Genomic DNA, 27,245 nt, shown 5'->3' with positions numbered 1-27,245 from the left:
CTTTCAAATCCAAAGGCCTCAAGAGCTCCAACCTCCACCTGGCTCAGAATTATATCCCAAAAGTCATTTGATCTCCACATAAGGTGATCTCCCCATCTTTCATTTTCCAAACCAAGCCAGGCTTCCATCTCCAAAAACTGGCTCCTCCTGGTTGCCATCATGTAGGGCCTCGAATTATAATCCACCATTTGCCTCTGTAGGGTTACGGCTCCCCCTTTCTTCACTTTAATCGCAAGAAGTTTCTCCTTCTCAAATTCTTCGATTTTTTCAGTTGGAAGAAGTTCCTAGATTTTTATTAAAATTTTAAAGGTTACATGAGTAATAAAAAAATAACAACAGAAAAACACCCAATTAAACCAAAAAAGAAAGTAAAACAATACATAAAAACAAGTCACATCAAAGAAAAAAGATAAAAAAGGAAAACAGACAAAAAAGAAAAAAAATGCATACAATCAAAAAGAAAAAAGAACAAATCAAACCTTTACATAACTTTCTTTCTTTAGCTTATTTCCTTGACCTTCTCACACCTCCCCTCTTTGTATTCTGGTTCAGTTAGATATTTCAGCAAATCCTTCATCTTTGTTTTTATCCTAATAATTTATCTTAATATACTGTAATTTAACATTCTCTTCTTTCACCAATTAATCATCCATTTTTACTTTTTTTAATCTTATTTCTCATTAAAACTAATATATTTGAACTTAATCTCTTAAGACATTTCCCCTAGGGTCATAAAAATTTCATTCCACGATTTTTCCATTTCTCACTGATTTTTTTTTAAATTCTCCATATATACACTTTAAATTCCCAATTTTCTTCCACCGTCTCCCCTCCCCAGTCTCGGCCCCTGCCGTCAGTTCCATCAACCTCCCAGCGTCCATCAACCTGGAGATCTTATATCCGAGGCTCTTAACTCTTCTTCACTTCCCTTCTGCCGATCTTCTTGATAATCTTTGGTGCTAAAAAGCAGATCTCGGGGGAGCTCCAACCCAACGATGCTTATATTCCTTCTTGACAGGTCTGCCAGATTTCCATAGTTAAAGCTAGGGCCCATAAAGTATTCCGAATCTTGTTTCACAATTCTTCCAAGTCCAAAGGCCCCAAAAGCTCCAATCTCCTCCTGGCTCAAATTCATATTCCAAAAGTCATTTGATCCCTGCATAAGGGGATCTCTCCACCTTTCCTTTTCCAGATCAGGCCAGGCACCCATCTTCAAAAGCTGGCTTCTCCTAATTACAGTCATATAAGGCCTCAAGTTGTAATCCTCCATTTGCCTCTTTAGGGTTAAGGCTCCCCCTTGTTTTGCCTTATACTCAACAACAGCAACTTTCTCCTTCTCTAATTCATCAATTTGTTCTAAGAAAGATTCTTGTGCTGGGTTCTTGTCGACTTCTATGCTGATGCCCAATTTTGTTCCCAATATATCAATATTAGTAGCCATGACATCTATCTGTTTATGCAGCTTTCCCAACAGATAGATTGTCCTATTCAGTACAGACGCTACTTCTTCCTTTGCCGACATTCTTAAGATGTTCAAGGTCAGAACTAGTTTCTCACAGTCTTTATCTTAAGACCAATTTCCCAGCTGCACTCTTGTAACAATGTCCCAAAACTCCCTCTAGAGGAAGACAGTCTCCATTTGTATCAATCCTTTCCAGCACAATTCCAAAAGTAAATTAGTAACAGTTTCCAGTTACCTTTTCTTCTTTTTAAGTGCAGAAGCGGACAATAGAAACAATGTCTTTCTTTTAAGGCTAGCTGTCAAATTTGTCCTGTTTACCGTTGATGGACTTTTTGCAAACCGTTCCCAGGTTCAGAGACGTGATGCTTCAATTTTTAATTTTTCACCTTCTCCTGCAAGTTCACTTGGTCAAAATTAATAGTTTCAATCAGTGGAGTTTTAATCCTTTACGTAAGACTTTTCCAAAACCTTAGTTAACAACTACTTTGCTTCAGTCTATTTACAGTAAGGGAATGTGGACTTCCTGTTTGAAACCTTCCCCGTTCGGTGCCAAATTAAATTATTTAAAAGCTCTATTTCCCGTTCTACTCACGGGTTGTTGTTTAAAATCCAATTGTCCACAGGAAAAAAGTCAGCGCTCTCCGACAGCAGCAATGCGGCTTCGCTCCGTGAAATAAGCGGTCAATTCAAAGCACCGCGCCTCTCACCCCACGTCGCTCCGGATTCCCGATACCGGGTCTCCCCGCGAGTAGGGGGGGGGGCGCAAAAGGTGCCAGCCAAATCCCAGGTTCACAGACTTCTTCCGTCTGCGATTTCTAAGGGTCTCCGCTGTCGTCGTGGTGGTCAGACCCTGTTTTTCACGGAGCCGGTTCCTCCCGATCGGAGGAGCTCTGCCATTGCTGGAGGCGCTAACCCGGAAGTCAAGGCTCAGTGCTTTAGACCACAGCACCACCCGCGTCCCATTTTAAATTGTAGCCCAAGGGTGTAGTCAAGGGTGGGTAATAAATTGGAAAAATAAATTAGTAATATTTCCAGGCTTCTCTCCTCTCCTTCAAATGTCACAACTGAGCAATAGATCGCTTGCTCCTCTCAGTTTCTATACAGTCATGAAGTGAATATTGCAGACGGGTAAAAACTTGCATCATGACAGTTTTGTTTGTAATCCTCATGAACACCTCTGTTTCCCACACAACCAGGTCTTCTCCAGATTGGAGAACAATTGAAAGCAGAAATTTAACACGATAAATAATATTTTTAGACAAATCACTGAGGTCTCAGTCCGTCATACTTAAGAATCATAGTTGATTGTCTAAAATACTGCTGTGCTTCTTCTGAAAACTGGAGAAATACGTATCTCCACTAGAGAGATTCACTGTCTCTGCCACAACTGGCAGAGAAGTATGGTGACAGTAAGCATTTTATGAGACTAGATCATTTTTATGAGACTAGATCATTTCACATCTGACACCACCCTCTGTGCAGTAGTGTTCTGTTGCCTCAATTGCATTAAGTATTGCAATATAAAGAAACAATTTATGGAAGAACTACAATGGCATTCTTATTTTTTCACACTATATTAGGAACTGAAAAGGATGTGTGCCTGCAATACATAAAAATAAGGATGAACATAATCTGAAGGAGTGTCAAGAAATGCATTTGGATTTCATTCTTAGCTCAGCTACTGTAGGTTGGCTCCCGAACAGTAATTATTTGGAAAAGATTACATGTATTTAAAATAACTAATTTGCATACAAACAAGGTCATCTATCAAACCAATAAGCACGGACTACAAAATACCGGCAAAGTTATGAAATAGAACCTCCAGGGAAATTTCAGCTCTTATCTTAATCTCCAATGGAGGAAACTATGAAACAAATAAGAATTGCAACTTGCATAAATGAGATCACCCATATTCTGTGTTCAGAGTCTTTGATAAATATTTTTGTCCTGAATACTTTTTTGGAAAAAAGTCAAAGTGATGAAATTAATCTTTAGGGACATAATTACCATGACTCTTTCCTGCCAACTTCATGTTGCTCTGTTGTGAAATAGTTTTCATATGAAAAGCTATTTATTTTCACAAAGCAGTCAACATATTCATTTACATTTGCAGTGCTGGGCCACAAAAGTTTTTCTCTGAGAGGTTATTAGTTTTTGGAAATCTTCATTGTTCGCAAAATATTCTGCATTTGTACAATTGCAAGGAAAATTACAAGCAGGTCTAAGCCAGTATTGGAACTGAAAATTTGATCAAGTAATTCTGGAGAGAGGCCCAAACAATTTGTGAGGAATAGCTTAGTCAGAAAGACAAGGCAGAAATAGATGTTACGCTTAACACGGAGCTGTCTTGTCTTTTCTTTCTCAAATTCTTACCCCTTTCCCCAAAACAGTTGTGCTGTGACTGCATCAGACCATACATTTCTCTGTCCTGATTCCACTTCATTGGTAGCTTCTGGTGATGCAGAAAGATGCAGAAAGTGAGACTGAGTTTTACAGGCGGAGGACAAAGCAGTCATTTGCAGCAGCTGCTGCAAGTCAAGCAAACTGTCCAGTTCTACCCTAATTGGTCTGCCCACGAGCAGAAATCTCTTTTCCCAAACCACAGCAGAAGTTTCCAGCAAAAAATCCATCTGCTTATTCAAATTTCATCCAATTCAGTTTGCAGCTACATTCCTTCAGTGCTGTCAACCGCTCACTTCAATTAACAGTTCCAGATGCTGTCACATATGCATGTTTAAAAACTTGGTTCTGTGAGAACGGGGCTCGATTTTCATAATTAAATGTATTAGAAATAAGCCTTCAAAAAGCTTCCAGCTGGAAAGAAACATAGTTAATGGTCCAATCATATCACCTTTGGTGCATGGTAAAGAGAGGAAGGGTTGTGCCGAATATTTTTTTCTGTTTTAATCAGCATTTTATACCTTCTTTAAAGACTGTCTACCTGCTACACCACTGATGCAGCTCTTTAAAACAATAAAAATACATAATCAAAAGACTATCTTTTGAAATTCACACGTCCCCAATTTTTTTGATGCATGTCGTCAACGCCCAAAATGTATGGATAGGGGAAATTGCTTTGGGATATGCATCTATTAGGAGCACTCTTTGTGAGAATGCATACAGATTTTCATGCCAACTCTTTTTTCCCTTTCTTTTTCTTTGTGATTGGAAAAATGAGAAACCAAGAAAACTGTCAGATTCATCCTCCCCTAGTACAAACTTACTCCCCCAAAACATTTAAAATATGTCTGCATATGGCTTAAGTGATGTGTAAATTTACTAGGCCTAACTTTCTCTGGATTAATGTTGATGCTTTGCTAGACCTTTAAAGCACCTTGGAGCATAAGCAGTTACCCTACATTATAGTGGACCATTGGTCCATCTCATTCAGTCTTGTCAACAGCAGCTTTTCTCAGCCTCGGCTCCCCAGATATTGTTGGACTACAACTGCTATCATTAGTAGCTAGCAGGACCAGTGGTCAGGGATGATAGGAGTTGTAATCCAACAACATCTGGGGATCCGTGGCTGAGAAAGGCTGGTCCACACTGATGAGAAGTGGCTCTCTAGGATTTCAGACTGGAGTCTCTCCCAGCCCTACCCAGAGATGCTGGACCCTTTGCAAGCACAGCAGGTGCTCTCTCCCTGAGCTGCAGTTTCCCCCCTTCAAATTCTATCTTCACTGTCAGAGGCTGCATGCCAGCTGCTGGATGGACACTGTGAGAATAGGATACCACCCCATACATCATGTTTTTTTCTCATGGGAGCATGGCAGCCATTTTGGGCGCCATACTCTCTCGTGATCTTGCCCCGAAAAAGCACTTTTCCTGGGACTGTGACGTATTGTGGGTCACGTGACTCACATGGGAATGCAGCCACAGAAGGTGGCATTCTGGTTTAGGGCCACATCATATTGGAGGGTATGGGATGCTGGACTAGATGGGCCATCGGCCTGATTCAGAAGACTCTTCTTATGTTCTTGAACGTTAGGATCTGAAAATCCAGTTCTTCCTGTGAAGGGAAGCAGGAACTTGAAATGTCTAATTATAGTTCTATGAACTTCACACCAGACCATGCGATTCTGTGGAAAGGCTATAGTTAAGCAAAACAAAAAAACAAAAACAAAAACGAAAATGAAATAAAACCCAGAGAACTGTGGGCTTCACTGCAGCCAAAAGCAACAACAACATTATGTCTCATGAGCAGATGTCGTTTCTGTTTTGTACCTCCTAATTTTCTCCTTATTTCTTTTGGATTTCACCATCTGCATTTTAAAACACATAGGGAATGAAAAGAGCAATAGACCAGAGAAATGAATATATTTTCCAGTTGGCTGCCTATAGCAGTATATGACTGACTCATAGAATTTTAGTGTCACCCACAGGTTTTTAATGGGTATTTCTGGAAGATGGCAGGGAAGGCAACAAGTCAACTATTGATCAGCACCAGTGTTATGAAAGGCATATGGCTAAACAGTGACAGGTGTGAAATGAATGACCTGGTTGCATTAACGCAATTCTTTGAAGGGCTGAAATGTTTCAAAGATTAATCTATTTACAGTAATTATTGAAAATATTTCGATTACAAAGGTTTTGATTATAAATTGAACAGTAGGGTTTTTTTAAAAAAAGGAATTGTCTTTTTTTTTTTAAAGGTACGTATGACAAGGGGGGCAGTCCATGGTTATGGTTAGACTGTTTGGGCTAGGGCTCTGCTCAAATCCCCACTCAGCCATGGCACTCACCCTGTGAGTTTGGGCCAGTCACCCTCTCACAACCTGCCTGCCTCACCAAATTGTTCTGAGGACAAAGTAGTGAGGTGGATAACTGTAATATATTGCCTTGAGCCCCTTGGAGGCCAGTCAATAAGATAAATAAATAACTAAATTGCTGAACAGACATTCCTCATAGAGGCAGGGATTTCTCTTCTCAGGTGGTACCTGATCTATGATTTGTGCTGATGCGCAAGGAAGCTTTGCTCCTGCAGCATTCAGTGCAATCCCTAGGCAGAATGTTTTTCTCTTTGGAAGAATTAGTTTAGCCATATGGAACTTTGTGTGGATGCAATCAATTAAACCAAATATCGTTTTCAGCTAAGATCATCTCAGTTCTGGTCCTTTGGTTCAAGCATTTGAGCCTATGGTCATAAATTTCAAAATGATTTTTATCTCAGTGACTGTACTTTTTTTTTTGGGGGGGGGGAAGTCACCTCTCCCTGCCAGGACAAATTTCAAAATGATTTTTATCTCAGTGACTGTACTTTTTTTTTGGGGGGGGGGGGAGTCACCTCTCCCTGCCAGGACAAAGTGCAGTAACCTTCTCCTGGTATCTGTTATGTGTGTGGGCCCAATAACAAGGCAAAGGAGCTAAGCTATGGGGAACGTACTCCTCTTCTTTGCAATAATAGTTGTTTTTTTCAAAAGGGTTTTTTCAGGACGTGGAGGCTGTGTGTGCTGTGCTCTGTTGGTGCTGTGGTGGTAGAAATGCTCGGCAGGTGGGGGGCCCCCACAAAAAATGGGGGGTCGAGGAGGGTCATTTGTGCGGGAGTAAGAAATGCCCCTATTTTCATCTGAGAAATATTGGAAGGTATGCTTTTACTTCCCCCACAAAAAGCCCTTGGCTCAATTTATCTGCCATTTGGAAGACACGATCCACTCCGCAGCGCCTCCGGCGTCAGTAAATGTCATTCTACTTTGATCAAATGTGGGGAAGTGGCAGCTGTTTTTAGGTTTCCCATTATAGTAAATTAGTACCAACTTACTTTCATTTTATACAGAGCAGCCCAGAACCTGAAATGGAGATTGGAGTGAAGAGAGCACACAGCAACTCAGAAACGGACAGGAATTTTGTAAAATGCAAGGGTAATCTTCAGGCCCATGCACACCCCTAGCAACTACTGTGTTAAGAAAGACTTGTGGGACTTGGCAAAATGGGGGCAATGGTACAACTCAAATGATCCTAAAGAACAATCTAGAACTTCATCATCTCATGTTTCCACAGTGATTGATCCAAACATGCTCCTCTGATTTTGTATCTAGAGGCATTGTTACAGTGGTACCTCGCAAGATGAATGCCTCGCAAGACGAAAAACGTGCAAGACGAAAGAGTTTTCCGTTTTTTGAGTCGTTCCGCAAGACGAATTTCCCTATGGGCTTGCTTTGCAAGACAAAACGTCTTGCGAGTTCTTGCGAGTTTGTTTCCTTTTTCTTAAAGCTGCTAAGCCGCTAAGCCGTTAATAGCCGCTAAGCCGCTAAGCCGCTAATAGCCGTGCTTCGCAAGACGGAAAAACCGCAAGACGAAGAGACTCGCGGAACGGATTAATTTCGTCTTGCGAGGCACCACTGTATATGAAGAGGAGTTGTTAAATGCTTCTGCCCAGAGGTCTAATTAAGCCCAGTACAGGTCACAGTTTGGCCTGCCAGGCCATTTCCTACAAATGCCAACTGCTCCCTCCCACCTGATGTGATATATGACATTAGTTGTAGGGCTCATGATACATATTAAAGAGGATCAATCGCTGAAAGCACATCTTCAAAGGAGCTTGCTGTAACTGCCCATCAACTGCTAAGTGGGTATTGTGTCCGACTTTAATTTCCATAGGTGTCCATCACCTGGCATCATTATGCCACCAGGTGACTGACAGATGAGTAGTCCTGCCCACCGTTGAAGCTGGCCCACGGGGGCTGAGTGGTTTTGGAATCTAGCCCACCAGCCAGATCCAGTTCCCTAACAACTCTACCATAAAGATATACAAGAATCTGTGTGTGTGTGTGTGTGTGTGTGTGTGTTTCTGTGGTGGTGTGGTTGGGCTTGGTATGGCTGCTTTAAAATATGTTACATGAAGTGGCACTATCCGAAGGACTTTCAGTCTGTTTCTGTTGGGGTAGCATTCAGTTTAAAGAATGAAAACCAGAATTTAGGATCTTCAGGTGGTGGCTGTGACCAGGAATGCTTTTGTATAGCTTAGGATGCTGTTTTTTGATTATTTGATTATTTCTAAAAAAAATTAAATGTTAGATGGCTTGGGCATTTTTTGAAAATAGAAACATGGTTGAGTAGCAACTACAGAGTCACACTTTACAATTCACACAGTTTCTGAAGCACAAGTCCAAAATGTAGGCAGATTGCTATTAACTACATCCTTTGCCCAAATGAGCAGCATCAGTTCATCAGATTAGCTGTTCTAGTGAGCTTCATTATGAACCCCAAAATTTGGGATCCCCTCCAAACTGGTGCCAAGGTTTTGCAGCTGTTTTGCAGAGAAAGCCCTGTGTTTTTCAGTGCCCCACAAACTGAGCAATTGACACGGGTATCACCCAAAACCCCAGTCATCCATTTCACAACTTTGAACTTTGGCATTAACTTAGAAGCCCAGCTTGATGTATTCCTTGATGTGTTTTCTGCAAAACTATTGTCAAACTTTGGTTGCAAAACACTGCAAAACTTTTGCCAAATTTGGGTTCTGGTTTGGAGTAAATCGGACAATGTTGGATTTGGGGGTGTTAAATACAAATCTTGGTTTAATATATCAATTACTCAGTTTGCGGGGTACTGCAGAATGTGGGGTTTTCTCTGCAAAATGCTGCAAAACTTTGGCACCAGTTTGAAGGGGATCCCAAATTTTGGAGTTTGCAGTTAATGAGGCTGTTCTAGTAAATGCATTATTTTATGTCTGTTTACCAAATAGTTATGAGTATGAAACAATTTACAGATAGACCCCGTATGTGCAAATATGAAACAAAAATGTGAGCTAAAGAATATATTCACTGCATAATGAAGATGCAAAGGGTAGCAAGGCCCAAGGCATAGCATAAGAGAGGAAATGGAAGAATAATATGCACTTTAACTGCCAAAACATCTGAATTGGATGGTAATTGCTTAAAACCTTGTATTTAATTAGCACCCTGGGTGCTTCTGAGCCAGCTGTATCCATATGTTTGCAAGTTAGTAGCTGAATTACAGTTCTAATTACCATATTCTATACATAAACTGATATTAGGGCCCTGACAGATGACAAACAAGTATAGGGTTGCTTCTCTGTCTCCAAGGCCCTTGGCTTTTCCTCTGTGCTTCACAACCAGACGATTCTGAACAAGGCACATTGTTGCTTCCGTTAACAGCTGTGCAAAGTTTCCTTGACATCCCAACAACACCAAAGTACATAGTTCACTTTGGCCCGTTGTCAGGTCCTCCCCTCCGGCAACTCAGGAAGGCCGTTATAGGAAGACACCTTACGAGGAGAGGAAATGCCCCTGTAGCTCTGGGCAGCAGCAAACAACGGAGCGTGCCCTTCTTCATTGCCAGTATTATATAGACATTCGAATTAGGTTTATCCAACCCATCTCCCTATTATTACAGGATGAGAGCCCAGAAGTCACATACTCAGTTGCCAGATTTTGCACTGCCGTGATAGATATTCAACGAAGAATGGTCTATGCTACAATTCAGTCCTAAACTGAAGGCCCATATTGTTAGATCCGCACTTCTGAAGCCCACCCCATATAGCTGTGTTAACCAATCTTTTAATTTTTCTTATAAATTTTTACTCACCCATTATCTATGCTTAATTAAGTATAATCTACGTTCGGTTCTTGCTCCTATTTATTTAATAATTATTTGCTTAGATTCATACTGTTATGCTATTTATTTAGCTGTTTTGCTTATCATAGAATCATAGAATCATAGAGTTGGAAGCGACCACCATTATGCTGGTCTATGACCGTAATAAAGTACTTGACTTGACTAAAATATTTGTGGCTGCACAAAGACATGGACACTTGTGGTCTTTCACAATATGGAAGACCTCTGCAAGCCAGGGAAGGTCTAGAATTGTATTTTGCCATTAGGCAGTAGAATGACTGTTTACCAAGCATTAGCTTGCAATGGCCCACCATGATGTCACTTGGTAAACTGGGCACATGAATCCTTAGAAACTACTCCAGATTAAGTTCTCCATGGGACATTTGGTGGACTAGGTCTGCATAGATAACCAAATCACCAAAGGATGAGCTCTCAAATGCTGGGATGCTTTGGCTTATCCTGCCAACTGGTGAGAAAGATTTTATCACACATCCAAGTGCAGTTATTTGTAGCAAGATGGCCATCGGTACAGTTTTCCTGTATCACTCTGACAAATGGTTTGCCCTGTTGCAGATTTGTCCCAGCAAGCTTCTGAAGCTGGGTGGGGCCAGGAAGTAGTTAATTGTTCTGTACATGGGGGCATCTAGACAGCATCTCAAAAAGCAGACACATTACCTTGACGACAAAGATCTGTATAGTTAAAGCTATGGTTTTCCCAGTAGTGATATATGGAAGTGAGAGCTGGACCATAAAGAAGGCTGATCGCCGGAGAATTGATGCTTTTGAATTATGGTGCTGGAGGAGACTCTTGAGAGTCCCATGGACTGCAAGAAGATCAAACGCATCCATTCTTAAGGAAATCAGCCCTGAGTGCTCACTGGAAGGACAGATACTGAAGCTGAGGCTCCAATACTTTGGCCACCTCATGAGAAGAGAAGACTCCCTGGAAAAGACTCTGATGTTGGGTAAGATTGAGGGCACAATGAAAAGGGGACGACGAAGGACGAGATGGTGGGACAGTGTTCTTGAAGCTGCCAGCATGAGTTTGACCAAACTGCAGGAAGCAGTGGAAGACAGAAGTGCCTGGCGGGCTCTGGTCCATGGGGTCACGAAGAATCGGACACAACTAATTGACTAAACAACAACAACAGGAGGAGGGCATAGTGTCAAAGGTGTGGCTTCCCCTTTTGTGGGGAAGGTGATCAGCCAGCTACAGACGTGCCCACTGTTGATGCCCAATTGATGAGAACAAGCAACAAGGAACGGGGTGGAAGCAGCTCAGGAAGCACAATCTCTTGGCCCAGCCCTGCCTTTGGGTAGATAAAAGTGGTGGAATCCAGCTGAGTTGTGTGCCTTGGAAGGGAAATTACTTTAACTGGAAAAAGGTTTAAAATGCTTTAAACTTTTTGTCAGAGCTGCCCGAGGTCCCAGCTCACAAAGGACCAACGCCAGTCCGTTGTTATGTACAAAAGTCTGTATTGAAACGCAGTTTCGATTTCAAAGCCGCGGCGTGCAGCCCTACGTCTTAAACCCTAGACCGCTGAAGCTCCGTCTGAATCTCCTCCCCCCAGACACCAGTTTAAGACTCTAGCCTTGCTCCACCTCTTCCTTTGCTCTTTCCTCCTCTGGGTCCGCCTGTCCGCTGGGGTCTTGCCCTTTCTAGACTCTTCTGACGCTGAGTCCCCTGAGTCTTCCCCCTCCCTCCGGCGGGCTTTAGGACCTGGTTCCCAATCCGGGTTACCTGCTGTGCCGCGCGCCTGTACATTTGAACTTGGCGCGCGCGCCCAGCCAGCAACCTTCCTCCTGACCGTTACACTGCTCCTGTCACTGATTCCCCCTTCGGAGAGGCTAGCTGGACCTGACCTCCCCTCCGTTCCCTCACTCTGCGATGGAGGCGTGGCCAGTCCTGATTCATCTTCTCTCCCTGCTGGAGGAGAAGCTGGTCCTGATACATGGGACTCTTCCCCCCCACTACACTCCGGTGTAGGAGCTGGTCCTGATCTCTCGCTGCTGCTTTGGGAGTCCCCGCTGGCCTCTTGCTTCTGGTGTGTCCCCCCGGGACCCCCCTTGCCCTGGCCGTCGGCGCCCCCCTCTGGGAATCTTCTGATTCGCTGGAGAAGCTCATGGAATCTCTCGGGCCACTCTCATACTCCCCTACGCTGCCCTCAGATTCTTCCCCTTCGCTCTCCATTTCCTCTCTCCCCTGTGCCTCTGCTCCTGAACCCCTGACACTTTTGTTCTGTAATTTTTTAATATATTTTCTGTTTTGTATTATACAATACAGTCTCCACAGAGAAAAGAACCATTTTATTTTACATGGTCTTAGAACACTGGCATATAGGTTCTCCACAGAAAGACTTGTGAAGCTGGTGGGAGAGCTTTACTTTCTTTTCCCCATAGGTATGAAAAGAAGGGAGACAAGGTTTCATCAAAATTATTTTTCTTTATAACCTCATTTGCAATTCTTTTAAGCCCAGTTAGTTGTTCTGAACTAGCTATATCCCAAATATTATTAAACCATATCTCAAGAGGTAGCTCCACCTGGGAATTCCACTGATACACTATCACTAGATGTGCAGCTACAAATAGAAAACGAATTAAATCCTTATGCTGGATTGGAATCTGGGTTTAGTGAAAGCAAGGTTTGCCGAAAGAAGTTGTTTAACAATTTTGGAGATAATATCGAAGATCCCGGTCCAATTTTGCATTCCCACCAAGCATAAAAATATGTCTCAAGGTTCCCGCAGCCCTTCCAACAAAGTGGAGGGGGGGGGTTTAGAGATTTATTGATTTTGGCTAGACGAACCGGAGTCCAGTGCCACTTGAGAATGACCTTCAGAGAAGCTTCTTAAAGGCGAGATAGAATAGTTTTTAAGGATGGGGTTCTCCGTATGCCATCCCGCATAGTGCTGTTAATTTTTTTTGCTTATATCTGTCTCCCATACTGAACGTAGACCCTTTGCATTCTCCATATAGTGTTCTATGATCCTACATTTTGTCAAAGGGAATCTCCCCACCGGAGTAGAAATCATATATCGAACAGATGGAAAGCTCTTCAATCTGAGCAGGCTGAAAGCAAAGAGTAAGGTTACCGTAACTTCTGTCATAGAGCTTCAGTATGCTGATGACAACGTAGTGTGTGCACACTCAGAGGATGACCTCCAAACTATCCTAAATATCTTTGCAGAAGCTTATGAAAAGATTGGCCTATCACTTAACATGCAAAAAACCAAAGCGCTGCACCAACAAGTACAAAATAACCCCTCTGCAGCACGACAAATCCAACTCAATGGTGCAACGTTGGAAAATGTCAGTCACTTCTCCTACCTAGGCAGAAATCCAGCATCGCCTGAGCTCTGCGAGTGCAGCTTTCTCCCTTTTGAAGTGCAGAGTGTTTGAGGAGCGGGACATTTGCAGAGAAACCAAACTGCTTGTTTACAAAGCTATTGTACTAGCAACCTTACTATATGCTTGTGAAACATGGACCACGTATAAACGCCATCTCCAACTCCTCGAAAGATTCCACCAACGGTGTCTCCGAAAAATTTTACACATCACTTGGGAAAATAGGCAAACTAATATCAGTGTACTGGAAAGAAGTAAAGATCACCAGTGTCGAAGCAATGATTCTTCAACATCAACTTCGTTGGACTGGCCATGTTGTGTGGATGCCTGATGCTCATCTTCCAAAGCAACTACTCTATTCCGAACATAAAAATGGAAAGCGTACTGCTGGTGGTCAAACAAAATAGGTTTAAAGACTGTCTCAAGGAAAATCTTTAAAAATGTAGTATAAACACTGACAACTGGGAAACACTGGCCTGCGAGCGCTCCAGTTGGAGAACAGCCTTTACCAAAGGTGTCATGCGCTTTGAAGACACTTGAACTCAGGATACAAGGGAGAAATGTGCTAGAAGGAAGGCATCCACACCATGATCAACTCCCTCCCAGAAACCAATGTCACCACTGTGGAAGGACATGTGAATCCAGAACTGGCCTCCACAGTCACTTACGGACTCATTGTTAAAACCGTGTTTATGGAAGACAATCTTACTCGGCTATGAGTGATCGCCGAAGAAGAAGAAGAAGAAGAAGAAGAAGAAGAAGAAGAAGATAGATAGATAGAAATTTCTATCAAATTTGATAGAAATTCTATGGAATTTGATAAAATCAATTTTGATAACATCACTGACTCTTGCTGTGGTCATAATGAATCATAAAATTATAGAATTCAAGAGTTGAAAGGGACCCTGAGTATCATCTAGTCCAACCCCCTGAAATGCAGGAATAGGCAGGTCTCCCATATGGGGCTCGAACCTGCAGCCTTGGTATTATCAGCAGCACGCTCTATCCAACTGAGCTGTGAGTCACAGAACAGGTTGCATCTTTCACACCAATGAGTTGAAGGTGACAGAGGAGTTCGCAGTGATGGATTTGCAACCCCCGGTTTGGAAATAAACTGAACTACCGGTACTTCCCCCAATTTGGGAAGTAGCTCAGGGTTTTTCTGAGCCTGCCTAAAATTGCCATCTTTACATTTGCCCATCCATTTCAGCTGCTCTCATTTGTCCTCAATGACACGTTCTTTCAGCAGGGAAAGTGCAGCAGCGGGAGCACTAAATGGGTTGCACCTCTGTGCCTGCAGTGTCCCAACTGCCCCACTTCCTTCCTGGTGGTCATCACAGCGTCAGTGCTGGTGGAGGGGGCAGGGGCAGGGTCGTCAAAGCTAATGACACATGCACAGAAATGTTTCGGGGAAAAGAAAATTAAACTTTGTGTTAAGCAGTACTTATGCCAAAAGATTCTGCAGACTTTACCCCCAAAATAGAAAACTCTCCTTTGTTTTGAATGCATGCTTCAAGCAAGACTTGCTCTCTGGAGCCATAACTAAAACAATCTCTGTCAGTCCTAGTCCCTTTTTCAGGAAGGTAGAAGGGCGAGAAGGTTATATGTCTGGGAACAGAAGTGCAAACAGAAGGAATCTTTCTCTTATCCTGTGAAGTAAACGTCACACTCTTGACAAAATAAATGATAAATCATCAGCGAATCAGCTTCCATGCATTATGAAACACCAGCAAGGTTGGTCTTTAAAAAGTCAGTCCTTGACATATGACTTGGGCATCATTAGCCTTGTTTTCAAGGGGTGAGGAGAGACAGGCCTGTGGTTATAATGTCAGTCCTAGCGCTGAAGATAGACTGTAATTCATTTTGCCTTATACCAGCCGTTTATACCAGTATAAACACTGTGAAAGTTGCAAGTAGACAGCTCTAGGGGCTGGGGAGGAGGCAACACGAGAGTGGACTGGAGGTCGTGGCATCCCAAAATAATGGGATTAGACTTCTGAAGGAAATGTAGTGGAAACATTTACAGAAGGTCTAAGTCTGCAAAGGTAGGGAGACAGATAGACTGGGAATTCGGCTGAGAAGTGCAGTATTTGGTGGTGTTGATGGTCTATCTACACAGCCAGATAAAGCCAAAATCCTACTGGTGTCCAGGCACAAATTAACCTGAAAGTAAATATAACAAGGACTGTTGCTCAGTAAAGCAAACCAATCACGCAGCATGATATGGTGACAAACACATTTTTGATAAAAGTGTCTCTTACAAAGATGTTCAGAACTCCTACTAAAGTGTGGGACAAGCCATCTGTGGCCCCTGCCCTCTTCCTGCTGCAATTCCTCACCTCCTTTCTAAGTTACTGTTAAGTTGTGGGTGAATATATCAGATGACAGCGATTCTTCAAACAGCTCTTGTTTATTCAGAGGCCAGAACAGAACTGAGCTGAAGGGCTCAGTCAGCCTGCTTATATAGAGCTCCAGTACAACGTTACTGTAGCAACTTTCTAAAACTACCCAATCACTGAACGTCACTTTCGATCCTTCATTTGCATAACTATCTACAGTATCCCCCTGCTGGCCCAGGGTGAGAACTTCAGTACATAACAGCTTCCATGTGGGGCACTTAGTGCTCTCTGCTCCAGGTGTCCGGGGCTATATTTTGAAAGAAGAAGAAGAAGAAGAAGAAGAAGAAGAAGAAGAAGAAGAAGAAGAGGGAGGAGGAGGAGGAATTCCTATGCCCCACAAATAACCAGAGATGCGTTTTTAATAAAAGCACACATTCTGCTCATGTAAAAACACCAGGCAGGCCCCACAAATAACCCAGAGATGCATTTTAAATAAAAGGACACATTCTACTCATGCAAAAACTTGCTGATTCCCGGACCATCCGTGGGCCGGATTTAGAAGGTGATTGGGCCGGATTCGGCCACCGGGCCTACCCATGCTCTGCTCATCATAGCATTTAAGAAAGAGGAGCAGGCATGCAGAATTCCTTCATCATCAGACTGTCAACAAAGGGGATTGCAGATCCATATAAAGCAACAGAAGTTAACATCCATAGAAATCAGATCCCTGAAAAACCTTATGAAGCATAGATCAAGGGTGGGGAATGAGACCCCCCCCCCATCCCCTGACATCAGGTGATTTGACACCTACTGTCACCTCCTTTGAGAATGCACTTTCCATGCTAGCCAGGTGAACACACTGGGAACACATCTTCAAAGAGGCTTAGCAGCTCATCGGTAGCTACAGGGAGCCCCTTTGAAGTCTCTGCAGAGGGGGAAAGGCTCCTAACACCTGAACATTTTGCAGAAAGCAGCTTGTATTAAAAGTGCTTCTTCCAGGGCTTTGAATACAAACTGCTTCCTTTAGAAAGAAAAAAGAAATACTGGTAACTCAGCCCAGTTGAGAGATCCATTATAAGCTAAGCAGAGTCCTCTGCCAGGTTTTAGGAAACAGAGGGACAATCTGAAAAGGTAGCCAAGGCACCTTCTAAGTTACTTTGGCCCTGGACATTTTACTGAGGATGATTGGCACCTGCACGAGGGAAGGGGAGTCTCTTTCCCCCACGCCAAGGGTTGCATTCCCTCAGGAGAAGTGGCCAGGAGCTGCAGACTAGTCGGCAGGAAGGCAGCGTCAAAAGACCCCCCATCTTTGAAATCAAGATGGGAGGGTGTCACCCATTACTAGTATTTGTGTGGCCGTTGTGACTGCTGTCTGGACCAATACTTTTTTATTCACTCTAAAATCCCCCATTCACTGCTTGAATTCTGCTACTGTTATCTATAGAATAGGCTAGTTAAAAGGCCTCATCCTGTGTCAGGGCAACTTGAAGTGGCTGCATCAAGTGGCGGAGAACAACAGCAGGATGCTGCGAGGACGGAGCCTGCCTTCCCTCAGGTGCAGTGGAAGACAGTGTCCCCTCTTCAGTGGCCAGTCTGGAAATGAGAGGGGGTGTCATCTTGACCTCTGCCTCAAGCAGCAAAAGGCCTTGTGCCAGCCCAGACCTGCATCCAGGCTGCAGCCCTGCAAAAGCTGAAGAGAGGGAGAAATACTTTCCCTTTGAAAAGAAACCTAATTTGAACTGGATGTTAGAACCATTGCTTCTTTTGTCAAAACCTGTCATTTCCTTTCTCCCTTTCTCACATTATGGAAAGTGGGGCTTATTTTCCTATCTCCAAGTGGAAACAAAGATTCTACTTACTGTATTTAGTTTTGTGGCTTCGTGCTGCACCCTTCAAGCTAAATGCAAAAGGGCTGACTATAATGAGCTCCTCACTTGCCGTTACCTGAAGACCATAATTGCTACTTCCTTAGAACAGGAATGAAAGCTTTTCATTGACCATGGCTCGGTTGCTGTGGCAACGGGCTTTGCTGTTTACCACCTCACAATGTGACATAGAGAAAGAGGGTAAGAAAAAGCCCTCCCTTGCTTCAAGAAGCGATAGCAGGTATGTGCATTTTCTGCTCTCCAATTTGCAGATGGTTTCTAAAAGAGGATCAAAATGTAATGGCCCTCTTAAGGAAGAAGACCCACTTGTCAGACGAACAAAGCCTGATCTTTCTCAATGCCACCTCCAGTCATTCTGCTCAAGTAGTTGTTGTCGACCACTCAACCTTTTATTTTTTATTAACCTAGAAATGCAATAGAAAGCGTGATGCCAAGTCAGGCCAGCTACAAAAGGTTTATTAACAAATAAGGATCACAGTGTTGCTCCTGAGTGTAACTAAATACTACAGTGACCAGGGCCGAATTTAGGTTTGATGAGGCCCGAAGCTACTGAAGGTAATGGGGCCCTTTATATGTCCAGCTGTCCTTTGTCAACAACAAATTGCCGCTGTTTTTCGTGTTGAATATATGCTAGATGGAAATGAGCAAACCAGTAATATTTGAGGGAGGAGGCTAGTAGGCGGCCGGCCCATGACTTGCATTGTAGGAGCCTACACAACACAAAACACTGTTGCTGTTATGTAGGTTTTATTTTATTTGTTTTTTATCTTATATTTTGGAAATGTACATCCAGGGTTTTTTTCCTTTAAATTTTTGGGGACCCCCAAGAGAGTGGAGCCCTAAGCTATAGCTTGTTTTTTGTTGTTGTTTAGTCGTTTAGTCGTGTCCGACTCTTGGTGACCCCATGGACCAGAGCACGCCAGGCCCTCCTGTCTTCCACTGCCTCCCGCAGTTTGGTCAGACTCATGCTGGTAGCTTCGAGAACACTGTCCCACCATCTCGTCCTCTGTCGTCCCCTTCTCCTTGTGCCCTCCATCTTTCCCAACATCAGGGTCTTTTCCAGGGAGTCTTCTCTTCTCATGAGGTGGCCAAAGTACTGGAGCCTCAGCTTCAGGATTTGTCCTTCCAGTGAGCACTCAGGGCTGATTTCCTTCAGAATGGATAGGCTTGATCTTCTTAAATCTGGCACTCACAGTGACTGACATATGCACTGGATATATAACTCAAGGTACTTTGATCAAAATTATGAGAGTCTCCGATTGAAAACAGCAGAAACTGATGTATAATGTACCCACGTTTCAAGGGGGTGGAGGTGGAAATACAATGCCCAGTGCCAAGTACTCGGATCGCACACTGCCACACAAAAGCAGGGTTGTCAGAGGGGAGAGACTGCCAGCTATCGTGCTTTCACTGGCCCCAGGTGGCAATGGCTAGCGGCCATGCTGAGGGGGAGCCCAGGCCAGGGTTGGCAGAGGCCTGTAGGTGGCGCTGTGCCAAAGGCCAACTCAAACCTGGCAATGGGAAAATCTGCCCCTCTGCCCTGGGCAAGTGCCCACCTCTCTCCCCATTCCTGTTTCTTGTATGTCATGTTTCACTGGATTGCAAGCTTTCAAGCAAGCAGTGCTTTTAATGGGCTTTTGATTTTGGTACAGTGTCTAGCATAAAATATTTAACCTGTGCCACCATCATCATCATGAGCAAAATACAACAAACACCATGTTAGCACAGCAAAGGAGCACATGCCAGAATGTTTCAGTCAATTGCCGCCAAATGCTTGGGCAAATATCTGGGACTGAACGATAACTAAGTTAATGCCAGATGAACAGTTTGGGCAAGGGAGTCCCAGCTGTCATGTCTCAAAAGGCACATTTTATTTTTGAGAGTATGAGTTGTAAGCGTGATGGGAAGTTCCCCCTACAAAATTTTAAAAAACTGCATTTTCTATACTTTATAATAGACATCACTACAAAAAAATCACCATGCATTGAAAGAAACTGGAGAGTCAGATTTTTCTTTTCTTTTCAGAGCTTAACATTGCTAAGTTGAGCCTTAAATATTTCAGTGTGGCATTTTGAACTGACAAACATGGAAATGTGAAACCTGCATGACAAGTAGCACCTGATTACCTCCTGCTGTGTCCTATGTTCAAAAAAGAAGCAGGAAAAAGAAATGAAATGAAAACAAGATGCTCCTCTCGAAGGTAATAGAATTACATAATCTTTGCTTTATGTTAAGGGCAGTTTAAAATCACAGGCCTTGTATTTTGAACTATAACTCCCATTACCCCTAGCTAGCATAGCCAGTAGTCAGGAATGATGGGAGTTGTAGTCCAAAACATTTGACCAGCACCAGGCTGGGGGAGGCATAGGCGCTGGGTACCGCCCAATTTTTGGGGGGGTGGGGGTGGCGCACATGTCATGTGGTGGGAGGCGGTCGCAGCTGTGAGCAGACCCAGTGAGGCCTGGTGGAGCTGCAGGTACACCCAAGAGTCCCAGGCACCATAGAAGTCCTAGAGGGGTAGTGGGTAATGTGATGGGGGGGATCCCCAGGAAAGACTGGTGGGGAAAAGCCCCCCTCCAACCCCAAATCCTGTTGGTGAGAGTTGGCCTATGCCCCACCCCCACAGACCTCTGCGCATACCGTGATGATCTCGCCATTAACTTGCAAAGATGAAGGCATAGATCCATGTGAAAAATTTACACAGTTTTTGATCTTTCTCCCCAAATCACTGTGATTGGAGTGGAGGGGAAATCATTCACTGTGACTGAAAGCTAAATCTCAGCTTCTGGATTCTTCCCCAACCAAATTGGCCTCTCTCCAAGGTTGGGGGATGCGTTTTTTCACAGGCAAAGGCACAGAGACACTCAGAAACTGAAAAAGTCCCTGATCAGCCTTGAGAGAACTTTTAAATGACACATTCTGACCTGGAAACATGAGAACCTTCCCTGATTCATCCCAATTTGCCTTGTGATTTGGAGTGCCCACAAAATCAGTACCAACCCCTAATATATGTATAAAACCAGGACAGAACAGAAAACAACATGCCACAGCCTATTAACATGCCGGTTATGGAAAATATTCATGACTCAATAGTGCATACAATTGGATTGACTCTAAAGCTACAGAGAGAAAAGCATTTTGAAATTTACATTTGGATTATCTGCACTTAGACAAATTCTCTTTGCAGCAATATTTCTGTCAGAAACAAATGGGGGAGACGCTGATGCTATTGTCATATTGCCATGAAATCTAAGTAGAGCTTTTGCTAAGTCAAACCTAATGCACATTACTTTCTATGTCACACACACACACACACAGCTGAATGGGAAAGATGACTTGCAAATTTATTTCCAACAAAATAGACCTGGAATGTGTCCCAGAGCTCAGCACATGCAAGATGACTAATGATGTAGCACTCCTAACAGATACTATTAGTTTTGAAAGCCACCTACAGCGCTGGTAGTTTCAAACAGCTTGTGATATACATAACAAGACACGCAGACGTGAATTAGATTCACTAAGGCATTCCCTATAAACAGAAACACGGGATGAACATTTACATATAATTTCTCCATTACTTCTGTTACGGAAATTATGGGGGGCGGGGCACATCTTTAAAGTTAAATGTTACAAATATTATGCCTGAATGTAGCCTTTCAACTTGACAGCTCAGGGAAGTTACCTAGCTTTAAAAATAATATAAAATCAACCCCTTTGCCAGTTTCCTCCATTCCAAAGCTATTTTCCCCTTGAAAAAGGACTCCAGGAAGTGCCCAGAGGTGACAATTGCTGGGCTCATTGTTAGCCAAGGGAAGCCAAATGTCATCACCTGACTCACCTCAGGCTCCAGACATGCAAAGGAACTTCTACTGTATTGTACTTTGGGTGGTGGGACTTCAGAGGTCTTTGCCTATGCTAACCTTAAACCTGGGTCTTGCCCTGCCATGTCTGCTTATGCTAATCTTTTACCAAGGACTTGTCTGGACATGTTTGCCAAGGTTGAACTATTGTAACCCCTGTCTACCCCTCCCCTTTTGTGACATGTCAGTGATGTAGCAATGATGCTGTATGAACTGTATTCTGGGATATGGTGGGAAAGTTTTAAACGTCTATGTCACCCCATCCTCGGGGTTCAAATTTGCTCTTTGAACCTGTTGCGCAATAAACTTTGGTCTACAGCTATTTGCTCCGGTTGGTGGCTGGACTCCTTCCTTTATTCCGCAGGGACCTGCGGGCTCTGCCCGACGAGCTGGGTGACTGAGCAGCCTCACACCTAGATTTTTCCATAACACTTCCCTCACAGGACTCTCAGATTGGATAGCATGAATTTATGGTATTCATTGATGGGCTGGGGGACACAGGATGGGTTGAAGTCTCAATAGCAGTCACATGCTGCCAGAATAACATAGGAACTGGGCAAATATCTCCGCATAAGGAATTCCTCTAAGTGTTCACCAGCCTGGAATGGACATCTTATTCCTGAAGGAGAAGGTTGTGCTATACATTTCTATGTGCTTTGTATGATCTAACAGACGGCAGGGCTGCATTGAATATTCAATACTCGCTTCGGAAATAGGACATTTAGCACACAGAAAAATCGCCAAAAATTAGCAACAGGAATTCGCAGCCCACCGAATATTTGCAGTTCCAATGCTACTTGACATTAATTTTGTCCCCCTGGCTGTGACTGCAGTGCAGTGAGGGCAGAGGCACAGAACTGCCCTCCCCTTGCCCCTGGCATCATTGCAGTTTGGCGAGACAGGACTGGAGCAGGGGGTCAGCAGGGGCAGGGCTAGGTGGGTGCCTTGGTTATTCATCCTCCTGGGAAGAAAGGGCCACACGGAGTGCTACAGGGCTCTGTCCTGGATCCGTTGTTGTTCAATGTCTTTATAAACGACTTGGATGAAGGAATTGAGGGGATGCCCCCACTAAATGCTAGAAATTGGGAAATGATCAGATTTTGATTCTTTGGAGTATTGAAGTGAAGACTGGAGACCAGTGGAAAAATACAGGCTAAGCTTTCTTTCCAAGCCAGGGCTTCACCTTGGATAGAGGCATGAACATAACAAAAAGGTGTTGATGGCCCATCTAAGAGGAATCTTGGGTCTGGGCAGACAGGTTGCCAGGGTAACTGGGAGTGAGGGGAAAGGAAAAGAGCATCTTTAGCAAGGTGTGCTGGGAAGAAGAAGCAGAAGAACAAAGAATGAGATCCTTCTTGGGCAGGCTTGGACTCCAGGGCTGCACTGCTGTGGGGAACAAGCCCCTCTTGAGATGACCATGTCATAAGATCAGGACTCCCTCCATGCAGACTGAAGGCGCAAATTGGTGAATAAACCATATTTTGTAAAGCTACAACAGTCACCACTGTGTCTTCAATTCTCCAAAGCAGCAAAAACCCTGGATGAGCACATGTGATCTCCTGTAATCTTGGTCCCCCTCAGCAGAGTGTGGGGGCAGTGCCAACTTTTGTAACAATATACAAAATACAAATTCTAAAAATCTGGTCTTTGGTGGTGGCGTGGTGTGGGGGAAGTAAAATAATAATAATAATAAAAGCACATTTGCATTTGCAGATAAAAGTTCCAAACTTGCAATGTCACTTTTCAGGAAAGTGAAACTAGCAAATATTTCACCCAAGCTGTTTAAGAAGCTCTGTCCTTTATTATTGTTAATGCACCAGCAAAGGTAGCCAGCAGTGAAAAGAGGCATCTTTTGAAGGTTGTGCTGACTACATTAGAAGCAAGCATTAATTCTTTGCACTGCTGCATATTACAATAAAGCCAATTGGTTTCGGGTTGTGTTAGAAATGATGCAATATAAATGCAAGTTGTACAAAAGAGATTCAGCTTTATGCCTCATAAAGCAGACAGAATGGAAAATCAATATATCTTTATGCAAGTGATAGAATTTAGAATTAATCACTGTACTTGGGTAAAGTAGCAGACCATTTTCCTAAGCAGAAAGAAGTCAGAGTAAGAAGGGCAAAGTAATTAACACTGAACAGGTATGGAGTGAGAGCGGAGTGGAAGATTTTGCAGTTCATGACAGGTTGCTTTGGTGCCAGAAGTACAGCTGTCAGCAATCAGAAAATTAGTTTTCATAGAAAACTTTTGTTCAGGGGGAAATGGTTTATAACTTGAGCAAAAATGTTCAATTTAAAACTTGGTAGCTGGAGCATAAGAAATTTATTCTAAAGTTATGATTATTTATATTTTTTTAAAAATCCTTCACTGGGACTGTAAGCCAGGTTGCCATCTGTTGCCAACAATGTTATTTCAAGCTTTGTACTCATAGAATCATAGAATTGTAGAATTGTAGAATTGGAACGGACCCTGGGGATCATCTAGTCCAATCCGCTGCAATGCAGGAATACAGAGGTACCTCGGGTTAAGTACTTAATTCGTTCCGGAGGTCCGTTCTTAACCTGAAATTGTTCTTAACATGAAGCACCACTTTAGCTAATGGGGCCTCCCGCTGCCGCCGCACTGCCAGAGCCCGATTTCTGTTCTCATCCTGAAACAAAGTTCTTAACCCGAGGTAATATTTCTGGGTTAGCGGAGTCTGTAACCTGAAGCGTATGTAACCTGAAGCGTCTGTAACCCGAGGTACCACTGTATGCAGCTGCCCCATATGGAAATCTAACCTGCAACCTTTATGTTGTCAGCACCAATGCTCTAACCAACTGACCTATAGGCAGTAAGTTCATTCTCTTGTGGCCTTAATTGTATAGTCATTTCCATTGACTGGCTGCATACTACTTATTTATCTTACTAGTTATGCTAAATGAGAGGGTTGTGTAGTGAAACTGGCTTTTTCCCAAACTGATGGGTTATTTATTTATTTATTTATTTATTTGCTTCCTTGCTAATCATAAGAAATAATCTTAGGTGCACCCCTAACAATATAACGTGAGAATTGTTCCCCAAAAACATGTGTTTTCAAGTGCCACTCCCTGTTTTGCTGTTGATATTTTTAAAAATGTTTTGCACTATACTGCCCTGGAATCTTTGGATGAAGGGCGGTATACAAATTTAATAAATAATCAGATAGCTAATACTGCAAATCTGGGAGAGGTTCAGAAAAGGACAACCAAAATGTTTGTGCAACTCTTTTGTGGGTTTGGGGGGCTTTTCAGAGAAAAGTCATGTAAGATGGGACCTGACAGAGGTGTTAAATTCTACAAAACTCAATGTTAGAAGACTCGGGAGGACAGATGAAAGGAAGTACTTAATAGAATAAATCATATAATTCTAGAGTTGGAAGTGACCCCGAAAGTCATCTAGTCCAACCCCTGCGAGTGGGAGACCGCCCCACTGCCGAACAGCTCATGGTCTCAGAAAGGTCTTCTTCCAGTTGTGTAGTCTGAATCTCATTTCTTGTAACTTGAATCCATTGGTTTGGGTCCTACTCTCCGTATCAGGAGAAAACAAGCTTGCTCCATCTTCTTCACACAATGCATGGCTAGTTGACGGCCTGTTGAAAGATGATGCCCATCAACAGACTAACTAATGATGGAATTCACTGCCGTAAAAATGGTGACATATACCAACTCAGATGGCTCTAAAAGGGATTAGACCAATTCACAGAGAAGCAGTTTATCAGTGGCTACTGTACATGATGGCTATGTTCTGTCTCCATTGTCGGAGGCGCCACTTCCTGGAAGTCACAAGCAAGGAGAATGCTGCTGCCCTCAGGTCCTGTTCGGTCACTATGTGACCAGAATGCTGCACCAGATGGGCCTCCGGTCTGCGTCAGCAGGGGTCTGAGTCAGCAGGGCTCCCCTCACGTTCTTAGGAAAGCACAGCATGCAGAAGCTCACAGCTTCTAAATGAGCTATTCCTCTGTGTTAGCTTTTCCAATAATGAATAGCATTTAGCACCATTTTGACTTAATTACCCAAGCACTTGCAAACATTTATTAATTTAAGCTTTTTATTATTAATTGTGATGCACAATAACAAAAGGACTTATTACAGTAGAAAGGAAACAAACCATTAATGACCCACGATATATAAAGATGTAATTCCAAAATGATTACTGTTTGCTTGCATCCTTTGGGAAGTGTCAGAAGAGATTGGTATATATACTGTAGACTATTTGCTGAAGGGTTGTCAGGTTGTCAGGAGGGAGAGTTTTAACCCTTTCCTAGTCCTCCTGCCTGGCTTCTCTCCCTCTGTTCCTCCTCCCCATTCCCCGATTCACAGGTCATCGAGTGGCAGGGTGACCCTTGGGCCTCAGTGCTTTGCTTCCAAAAGCCAAACACACTGTGCCCTAAGGAGGAGCATGAAATGCGCCACCAGCACTACCCCCCAGAAAATGAAAGCAGCATTTGCCGTGGGAAGTGGGGAAAGAAGCAAAGTTCTGCATTTCCCCCTTTCTTTTTCTCCTTCCCAAAACAGAGCTTCCAGTTTGCAGGCGAAGCATTGCTATCTTCAGGAAGGAGAGGAGGAGGGGAGGATAGACAATATTCTTCCCTCATACCATCCTTTGCAGGGCCCAATCTACTCAGTGTCTGGCAGTGGGAAGATTTGTTCCACCTAAAACATTATAATAATCCACATCACAAATTTAAAGCACATTCAATGCACACGACCTCTCCCAAAGAATACTGGGAACTGTAGTTTGTTAAAGGTACTGGGGATTATAGCTGTGAGAAAGAAACTCCAGTTCCCGGTATTCTTTGGGGAAGCCATGTGCTTTAACTGTGTGTTGGCTGCACATTATGGTATGGCTCTGACCCTTATCCTTAATGCAACACTGTCTTTTCCCCCATAAAAACAAATGACAGCAGCCAATTATATGGGCAAAAATCCCCCTGGTGATCCCAGTGTTTAAGATCTGGCCTCCTTTCCACTTCAGTGGCAGCTTTCTTTCTTGGTTTTTGTTCCCCAGAACTTCAGTGGGAGCCACTGAGAAGATAGTCAACCCCAAAACTTCTTGACTCCATCACAGACATGATTTCTTTCTCAGGCTTCTTCCATCTGATAGGATGCTGGGAGAGTGAGGTGGAACATTGGGAGCTGGCTTTGAGAGAAATGAAGACACTAAGCAATTCTCTAAACCACATGAGCAAAATACCCACTGTATGTTGGCAGTACCTTTGTTTTTGGTTACAATCCTATTATAAAGACGGGCATTATTCAGAGAGCTGTTTACCAATCCGATTATTTTCCTCTTCTGAAGTGCAACCATGGATTACCTCATATTTAACACTGCAAAAGTAAACAAGGGCTGTAAACAGAAAGACAAAATGACAAGAGATACCTGATGCTTGAGAGCCAACCTAGGCTTACATGGTGGGGAGAGAGAGTTGTAGGGAGGGGCTCGTGTTAAAATAAAAATAACTGTGGGAAGCAGGAATTGGGAGTGGAGGAAAGGAAGCAAAGGAGAGTTGCTTAAAGAGGGGACACCTCTATTTTCAGAGAGAGGACAGAGGCACAAAGCTTTTATACAATGGCCTTGCAGTTGCAACTGGGGATACAGGGTGGTTGTAACTGTGAGAACGTGTTTATGTAGACTCGGCGCTTGTTGTGCATGTGATGTGATCGTTTCAGTGTCATGATACCTCTGAATTATGGCATCCAGGTATGGTACTCAGTATCACAGACATGTACTGTGTGAGCAGAGAGACAGAGGA

At 43.3% G+C, this 27,245-nt stretch overlaps 2 long non-coding RNA genes across 3 annotated transcripts; one reads left to right on the top strand and one right to left on the bottom strand.

Annotated features, from left to right (window-relative positions):
- Window positions 1-3,148: 3,148 nt before the first annotated feature.
- On the bottom strand, window positions 3,149-17,657 carry LOC307215839. Its single transcript, XR_013838663.1, has 3 exons — window positions 17,583-17,657; window positions 5,324-5,471; window positions 3,149-3,914 (listed from the first exon to the last, which is right to left on the bottom strand). It is a non-coding gene; the product is annotated as an uncharacterized lncRNA (long non-coding RNA).
- Window positions 17,658-17,773: 116 nt separating this feature from the next.
- On the top strand, window positions 17,774-26,753 carry LOC307215832. Of its 2 annotated transcripts, none has more exons than XR_013838655.1 (3): window positions 17,774-17,829; window positions 19,672-19,809; window positions 26,579-26,753. It is a non-coding gene; the product is annotated as an uncharacterized lncRNA (long non-coding RNA). The 2 variants fall into 2 exon arrangements; XR_013838656.1 differs by having other exon boundaries at window positions 17,789-17,829; window positions 19,635-19,809.
- Window positions 26,754-27,245: the final 492 nt, after the last annotated feature.

Source organism: Podarcis cretensis (genome assembly GCF_951804945.1).
Source record: "Podarcis cretensis genome assembly, chromosome: 5".
Classification (NCBI taxonomy): Eukaryota; Metazoa; Chordata; class Lepidosauria; order Squamata; family Lacertidae; genus Podarcis; species Podarcis cretensis.
Note: the sequence above shows the minus strand (reverse complement) of the source record. Positions and strands in the feature narration are given on the sequence as shown.